General features: G+C 34.0%; 1 protein-coding gene across 1 annotated transcript in view; it reads right to left on the bottom strand.

Moving 5' to 3' along the window:
* The window catches only part of LOC149077608 (uncharacterized), a 165,409-nt gene that overhangs the window by 126,887 nt on the left and 29,013 nt on the right, over window positions 1-9,509 (bottom strand). The window lies entirely within an intron of this gene.

The following is a 9,509-nucleotide window of genomic DNA, read 5'->3' as shown; positions in this document are numbered from 1 at the left end:
TTTTCTCCGATCTGCAAATAACCGTATTTTATCGTGCATAAGGAACCCGTGATTTCTTTAGGTTTAAAATTCGGAAAAGAAACTTGAAAAGATATATCTATAAATACTATACATTTATTAGGAGCACCTTCTATTTTCGGGACCAAACTTTTAGCAACAAGAGGGTTCGTTACACATGATAAAATGTTGTATTCCTCCTATTTATTCATTTTTTGCTGGTCCGCAAATTATTCGTTTATATTTTTGTCGGCCAGCAAACGTTTTCCACATTTTTTTGCTGATATGCAAGTTATTTCTACAATTAATTTATTTTTACCAGTATGAAAATTATTTTAGCATTTTTTTTTCACGTTTTGCAGGACAGAAAATTATTTCTCCTCTATATTTTTTGCCCGTCCGCAAGTTATTTTTCCTATATATGAGCTTTTTGCCGGTCCGCCAATTATTTCTTCTGTTTGCATGTTTTTATGTTACTCCGCAAATTATTATTTCTCTTATTTATTTACTGCCATCCTGCAAATTTTATCTATCCTATTTATCTATCTTTGACTGGTCCCCTAAATATTTTCCAAATTTCTTCCGGTGTGAGAGTTATTTTAACGAAATTCACAGGTTTACCAGTGTAAAACAATTGAAGAACCCTGTCTAAATGACTGATCCGACAGCACAAAACAAGCATCATAGCTCAATAATTACTTGAGTACTTGGAGTTGAGTTACGGCTAGTGGCTATGTGCAAGAAAGCGTTTGATTCGAATTTTCGTAATCAATATCCTTTCGTAAAGTGTTGTTTCTATAGGTTTCTATATCAATAATACTGCTGGTGTAGAAACCCAGCGCTTTAAAAAGATAAACAAAATATTCAACTTTTACATGCTGTACAGTTTACAGCAGCTACTGTTTAAACTTTAAACAGTAGCTAGCGTACTTTAAACTTTAAAGTAATAAAGTACCAGTGGAAAATGAGGTGTGGAGAAAATTCAAAAAAACTATATTTTAAACGTAAATTATGAGTTACTTACCATCAACACCTGAAATCAAAAGGAATATTTTTGTGTTCGTATTTAAACGGTATTAAGTACACATGAACATTTATTATATTATACTGATAATGCGTACAGAAAATATAATATTTTCCTACAAAAGCCTTCAATAAGTTCAATGGTTATTCTAAATTGCAGTTTTGAAACAAAATCCTCGTCTAGTTAGCAGCTCGTAACCAACAAAAATTTGTTAGGCCACTTTAAAGTAAAAACAAAAAAAAAAATTAAATTTAAAAAATTAGATGCTCATAGCGGGGATGTACAGGGTGTCTTAAAATTCATGAAAATTCAAGGAATGAATGTATTTGAATTCCCCGGTTTGCGAAAAAGTTATTTTCACAAAGGGGATACTTTTGTACAAAATAAATTTCAAATTTATATCGATAGAAGGTGCTGTATGAAAGGAAATTGTTGAAAATCTGCAAATCCGAGTACCGTAAAATGCAAGGTTATAAATAACGGCTCATTTCTGAATTTTCCTGTTGCCGGATCTTACTTAAGGTTTTCATTGTGATCTTGACATTAGTGGATAAAGTACTATTGATATATATCCACCAATTTTACCTCGTGGGTTTTTCCTCTTCCACTAGAGCTTTACGAACGTTTCCGACGCAGAAGAGATTGAAGAAAGGTTCGGATAAATATTTCTACGATTTCCTTTCGTGCTGCGCTTTCTATCGAAGGAAATTTGAGCTAAATTTCTTTTCTGTATCAACCCCCTCCCCCCATCGGGAGAATAATTATTTAAGGGGGAAAAAGCTCTTCCAAATAAATCAATTTCTTTAATTTTTACGAATTTTTAAACTATTTACGATGTTATGGGACACCCTGTACAAAATGATATTAATATTTGTCTTACGATTTCTGTATATACAATGAGTAATAAATATTTCACATAAAAGGCTTGAAACGTTACAAATGTCTGTTTTTCGTCTGGGCAGGTATGTGACCAGGCCACACTACTTGGTTGTTTTCCTTGGAGCGCGGTCTTTGTTCCCTCTTTATGTGCAATATTGTCACTTTCACATCTTGTTAAATTTTTGTAAGTGCATAATAAGCAAAGCCATAGCATAATTCAGAATTTATTTTGATAGTAATTTTACATAATTATTAACATATTATTCTGCAAGTATTCTTCGAATGTTTTATGTGAGAAGGACCCATAAATTCGGACCCATATTTGTTCCAGAATTGGACCCATAAGTTCCAGTTTGCGGAACTTATGGTTCGAACCCATAAGGTCCGAACCTCTAAGGAACAGGCTCTGCCCATTTGTGTAGTATAGGAGGTTAACAGTGCTCTAGCCCTGACTGAATCTAATAATAGTTTTTTTTTATTACATAAATTTACAAGAGAGGCCTGTGAAAATTTTTGTCTCAGGGACCTAAATACAGGATTAGTGGAGGCCCTGTTGACGATAATTGCGATACTCATTAACTGAAATTATTCTTGATAAATTTCTCATATCTTTCCAGTTCTTTTTCTCCCCTTTCTGGACAAGTGTTACTTTTTCCTGCTAAATCAATAACAGAAATTAGTGTGTTGGAGGTCTTTTGTTGAAACATTTGATTAGCACTCACAGGTGTTCAAGTCTATTACAGCCTTAAGAAAGAATAATGAAAGAAATCGAAAAACTCTCTCTCTTGTATAGTTCTCCTTGCATTTACATTCATTTCGTATTGGAGAAAAACTTACTCTCTAAAACCTACAAAATTTCACACACACAATTGTCATCCTACCAAATTTTGTTATGTTAAGAAAATATATTGAAACGACTGCAGTCTCTTTGGGAGTTATTTTTTTTTAAAAATGTCATTTTTGATAAAACGCTCATAGTTTTGGTTTTTATATGGTATACAATTAAGGATATATATAAATGCCATTTCATGAATAATTTGACAAATATATATATAAAATTAGAAAAAAAAAATGAGAAGACGTGAAAACTCTGACTTTTGAAGTTTCTGAAATAAATCTGGTTTCTGTCAGTTGCTCTTTTAAATGCTTGCTATATATACGAAGAAGAGCCAACACAATATATATATATATATATTTTGATATTTATATATTTAAATTGGCATATTTTCAGTACTTCTGCTAGACATTGTACAGTAAAAACCACTGCTTTCATCAACGGGTTCTTCACACAGTATATTGCTGCGACATTTTTCTGTGTAATGAACTAAAAGTTTCGGAATAGCATTAAAAGCTTTTTAAGATTATACATGTAAAAAAATACACATTTTTCGTTAAAAATACTTGATATTCTCAATATAAAATCGATTAAATCAAAAAGTTTTGAAAACATAATGCTTAGTTTTCAGTTCATTGCACCGTCAGAAAGTTTGAAAGATTCTTGATTTATATTTTTCGGGAAATCGAAAAGCAAAACACGCAAATCTTCAGAAAACGCATTGAAGATTTTGTTTTCAAACTAAGATCATTAGAGTCGTTTCACTTAATTGACAACAACTTCGCTTCTAGCCATTGTAGAGATAAAAATTAAACAGTTTTGGATTCTAAAACAACTGCTCTTATAAATAAACAAAAAAAAAAAAAAACAGTTTCGTAAATGTTAACTAAATTCATTTATCGATTCATTCATTTTGAAGGAGGGAAATCGCCTTAACCCATCCAATGTTTCTGTCGTAACATTACGTCGGAAGTTCTATGGAAGAAGTACAAGACACTATTCTTTCGCTTGCCAAATGTATGGTCCGATTTGGGAAAACAATTAATCCTAGGAATTTTTTGTGCGAGTAGATAAAAGCGTCGTCTTTGCTCGAGGGGTTGTATGTTAGGATGATATGCTTGAGGGGGAGGATTTTAAAACTGATTAGCGTGTTAGCAAATTAGAAATAATATCTAGTACACTATGCAAAGGAATGAAGTTATTGAGAATATTAGGGGGGGGGGGGGGTTTAGCTCAAACCTAATATTTCTATTAGTATTATCGCGATGGGGTGGAAAATGTTGAGTGGGTGCATGGTCATCGACCGGATTCAAGTTTACACCTACGAAAATTCGGCATTATATAGTTGGTTATTTGGCCATTATATTATGTCCAGTAGTTCTTTTTCGACAAGATTTTACGCCGTCATATATTTCATTCCGAGTCGTTGAAGTATGCATGGTGTTAGAATGTGAAAGCTCAATTTAAGTAAAGAAAACTTAGGGGAACGAAAGTAGTGTGTTTTTTGGACCCGTGAGTGCCGTTGCTCGGCTTGAGCTTCATGTAAAAATCCAAATTTTTCTTAATAAATTCTGGCGTACTCTGAGATGCATGTTAAAAAATATTGGGGCACACGAGCCTGGCTTTGTCCAAGACGTGTTTTCCTAGGACCAGTGTTTTTTTGTCGTCCATCTGGATGAACTGCTTGCGTTAAAATCAATCTTAAAATAAAAGTTTATTTTCAAACGAGAAACAAATGTGATAACAAATGCTAATTCCTCGGTTCAGCTGGCAAATCGCTACCCGCTCTAAATGATGCATATTCATTCATAAACTTTCCACAATCTCCACATGCCGCATCATTTATAGTTATTGAATCGCTAAAACCTGTTTGTGCAAGTAATCATTGCACTTACTTGAAGCATAAAAAAAGAATCAATAACCAGAAAATATAATCTGTTTTTTCCTTTTTCATCAGAAAGTTTCTACTTTCGGTGAATCTTTAAGTAAGAAAGTGAAGAAAAAGTACACATTTCACTGAGAGAAGGAGCGAGAAAAGAAAAACATTGGAGGGATTAACTTCCTCGATGTATTTAGATTCTTGTTAAATTAAGTCTCGTTATAAGAGAGTATAACTATTATTCGCTCAATCCAGGTATGTAAAATTCATTTTGCACGTGTAATAAAAAATTAACAAGTTTCATATATATATATATAGGTACATGAGTTAGAATCGTTTGACTTACCGTCAAGAAAACAAATGCAAAGGAGGGCTGTGCCGCACAAAGCGACAAAAATGGAGACTTTCATGCTTCACGTGATTGAAGGGTCGCTGGGGTCCCTTCGTAGAATTCCCTCTCAGATGAACTCTCCTTTATGGCGGGTTATAGAAATGTGATCGCTGAAAACTTCGGTAGAGTTATTGCGAAACACCCTCCGTTAGATATCCTACGTTTGGCACGCCAAAAGGAATATCGCCAAATATAACATTCTCATTCGGTGGTTCGCTTAGAATTTAAATATATTATGCGTAGCCAATCCACATCGTCCCAATTTCGGACGAATGGTTGTGGTTATGTTATATGAAACGCCGTGTTTTTCAATCAGCATCATTACCAAATGTATAATTAACGAAAGAATCATTTCCCAAAACTGAAATACAAATATCATAATTCGTTCACAAAAATATATCGAAATACCGTGGTAATGTTATATAAATGTATTTCTCATACAAAATACTTTTTTACAAAATATAAAAGAATGAACATCATTATGAAATGTTTCTGATCTTTCTCTTTATTATACAGGGTGATTCGCGCACCTAAACAAGCATTTCTGATCACAGAATGTGCGATCGAATCGCAATTAACAAAGGCAGTAGAGGGTGGTTTTTAGAGAGAAAAGCTCAACAGTACTTAACGAAAAGTAAATGTATATCATATTTTCCAGACGGATTTCCGCAATAATTGCAACCAAACATTCGAGGGTATCGTTATGTGGTAGGCCTGCTCATGGTGCAACATGGGTAACACGAATTATACCACAAGTCATTATACCGTTTAATCATTGTTTGGCGCAGCATAGCCTTGATGGTCCTTGCACCATTAGAAACAAACTCCAATTTAATCCGAATGGTTCATAGCGCGATTCACCGCAAATCCGTCCGAAAAATGTGATATTTGTTTTTGGTGAGGTACTGTTCTGTACTCTATAAAAACCACCCTCTACCGGCTTTGCTATTGCAATTCGACCACACATTCTCTGACCAAAAATGGCTGTTTATGTGTCTTATATAACCTTTTAAAGTTTGTCCAACGAATTGCCCTGTACGCTATTCTGTGAATTTAAAAAAAAATATCATTATTTATAACATCATTCAAAAGCATAATGATCAACCCCTTAGTGCCACATTCAATGATTAATTGTTATTGGCAGAGAGAAATATAGAATTAATAATTTTAACATTGTGAACGTGTAAACAGATGATTCAAGGGGGGGGGGGGTGTTGAACAGGATTTATAATTTCAGAAAAACAACATTTTTTGAATCTGTACAATATCATCCCCTTCCATTTCTCGCCAATTGTCTACCGCATTACGAAACACGTTTACCTGCATTATCCGATACAGAGTTTCTTAACATTGCGTCTATTTGTTCGTTGTTTCTATGTCTACTCACACACAGCTGTTTCACTGGCATGTCACCAGACTCAAAACCATTTATGAAAATTTCTCAATGATGTGAACGCAAATATTGCTTGATTATGAGTTGATTTTGTGGGTAAAACGGTTTTTCCGCATTTAACACTGTTGTTTCCCAAATTTCCCCAGTCTTCGAATTGGAATATGCCTGTGAATATTGCTCTTAGAAACACGGGATTTTATTTTTTTGACATCAGGAGAAAGAGGGAAACAACTTTCTATCCGAGGTTGATATCACTCTTCGCTGTCCATACGAAGGTTTTTAACAGCTTTCTGATGCGGAGATATATTTAGGAAAAAGAGAAAATTAACAGCCAGCTGTTAAAAACCTTCGTATGGATAGCGGAGAGTGACATCATTTCTGGATAAGTCGCTATCTGTAGTTGCTGCAGTGTCAGAAATTGTGAGATTTGGCCGGAGTTAGGTCCGACCGTCCATGTACGATCCCATTCAGTGCATACGAGCTCCAAGGATAGATTGAGACTTTTCGTGACTTTTTAGTCTAGTTGTCTAGGAAATTCACTCGGAAAGCGAAAGGACGTGGTCTCAATTCCCCGGAAATGCATTTGAATTTTTTTCTCTTTCCTAAATACATATATTCGTATCAACCAGCTGTTAAAAACTTTCTAATTGGAAGTTGGAGCACAGCGAGCCGTATAAAAAATAAGATTTTTTATTTTGTTACACACTGTAATTTCACTCTCAAAACTGGTACAGGGTAATATTTGAACGTCTGATGAGCATTTTTTTTAAAACAGGAATCATATCACTACGACGGACGGTTGATGAGATAAAGGTCGTGATAGCACTTACAGGACGCCCTGTACATAAAACCCATTACACAGTGTATGAGTAGAATAAACCAATTCCCATTGCCGTAGGTGAAATATTGATTCAAGTAATAAATTTTGAAGTTAGAGAGGGAATTCGAAGGTCATTCGCAAATCAAACAGGAGAATAGTTAAATTTGTACATAATCAAATAATGAGAAATCGGTTTCAAATAGATCTGAATATAACTGATATTTATTTGTTTTGAAGAAAAAATTATCAATACAATTTATTGAATTACTAATTCACAAACTCACAATTAATTGATTTTATTCGTTGATTTCATTCTGCGAAATAATGAGTGGATTTTATTTACTAATAAATCACACACGGATAATGGTATTTGAAGAGCATTTAATAGGAAAAAAAATCAACTTCCGAAATTCTCTAACTTACATTTTTTGAACCGAATCCTCAATGACAGCTTTAAAGATGACTTGCAAGTACCAAGGAATATGCAAAAAAAATACAAATTCTATAGTTTCTTTATAATTAGTCGTGCGGTGATGATATTTACTTGGTTTTATATAGGGTGAATCTAAATTCATGGGACAAACTTTAAGTGGTGATATAAGACATAGAATGGATGTTCGAATCTCACAGTAGCAAAGGCGGTAGAGAGCGCACAACAGCACTTCACCAAAAAATAAATATCATATTATCTGATGGATTTGTTGTAATATGCGCCACCAACTGGTGCATATGCACCTTGGGAATGGATTGGAGTTTGTTTTTTATTCGTGCAAGGACCATCAAGATTATGCTGCGCCAAACAATGACAAAGTGGTATAATGACTTGCGGTAGAATTCGCACTACCCAGGCTGCACCCTGAGAAGGTCTACCACAATACATCCTCGAATGGTTGAATGCAGCAAATCCATCATAAAAATATGATATTTTCTTTTGGTGAAGTGCTGTTGCGCACTCTCTGAAAACATCCTTTGCTAGTGCGATTCGACCACACGTTCTGTGATAGAAATTTTTTTTTTTAGGTGTCTTATGTATCACCTCTTAAATCGTTTTTTTTCCAAGAACTTAGAATCACCCTGTATATTTCTGAAAAGATTAAATTTTTTTAATTTTTTTAAATTTTGTAAAAAGTTAAGTATCATTATTTTTTTTCATTGATTTGTTTTTTTTTGCATAAAAATGTCATAACATGAATATTTATCTAACTTGAAACATTTCTGCAACTACCTTAAGTTTTTGGCAGCAACCATCTGTTGAGAAAAACTTACTCACTTACTGACTTATATTAATCGAAACGGTGACCCAGTCCATATTCCGAAGAGAGGAAAAACTGAGTGAGAGGACTTTCTGGACACGCTGTGTATCATTAAGACAAGACAACATTTGCTGAATCGACTTTTTTTTTTCTATCGGCCTAATAATTGTAATTGATTTGATAGAGCGGAATGTTCTGTCATAATAAATAAATAGATAAATAATTATTCTGTACCTCATAACCATACCATCGAATGTGCATTTGAGTGACTTTACTGTTTTAAAGAGAAAACAATAATTTATCTCATTATTTTGTTAATTCCTCGAAAAATATATTGGGGCATACTATAGTATGGCTACTTCATTTAAAAATTATTTTAGCTGAAATGCAATACTATGACCCTGAACTACAGAATGAGAACTACAAGTTCTCAAAATTGAAAGAAAATGGGCGCATGATAGTATGATGTCACGACAGTTCAGCGCCGCGACAATTCAGAGCGAGACAATTTAGCGCAGTGGCAATTCAGTGCAGTTGATTGTGTTTTGTAAATAAAAATTCCCTTCCCACTCTTTCCAGACTTAAACCTCTCTGGTATACTTTCAAAATTCAAAATGCTTTGAAATGATTTTGAAAATAAGGGAATGGTTAGAATTTTTTTTGACACAATTATTTCGTCGTCATGAGAAATGTATTATCATGTCATGAAAAAGTAGTTATATATACGCTTGCAGCTGAAAATTATTTTGTTATTCCTCGTAGAAATTCATCTGATGCGATTCTCGTAATTTTGAATTATTTCAAAAATTCTTTTTCCAGTGTCCATGGCTCTTTCACGACGCTTAGTATTTCTTTGACCGAAGATGCATTGCTCTAATTTAACTTCTGTTCATTTTTCCTCTTTCTGCACAGAGCCAATATGAATTTCCAAACATTGTGATGATGGACTTCAATAGTGCTGCTGAATGAATTATGCCTGCCCTGAATATTATTACCGGTTTTTGCTAAGCCATCAATAGCGGCTTCGAACTGATTCCA

The sequence above is a fragment of the Pholcus phalangioides genome, unplaced genomic scaffold (genome assembly GCF_987345545.1).
Source record: "Pholcus phalangioides strain wild (caught in Gottingen) unplaced genomic scaffold, Ppha-v1.0 ptg000015l_1, whole genome shotgun sequence".
Classification (NCBI taxonomy): Eukaryota; Metazoa; Arthropoda; class Arachnida; order Araneae; family Pholcidae; genus Pholcus; species Pholcus phalangioides.
This window is presented reverse-complemented; position numbering and strand designations above follow the sequence as displayed.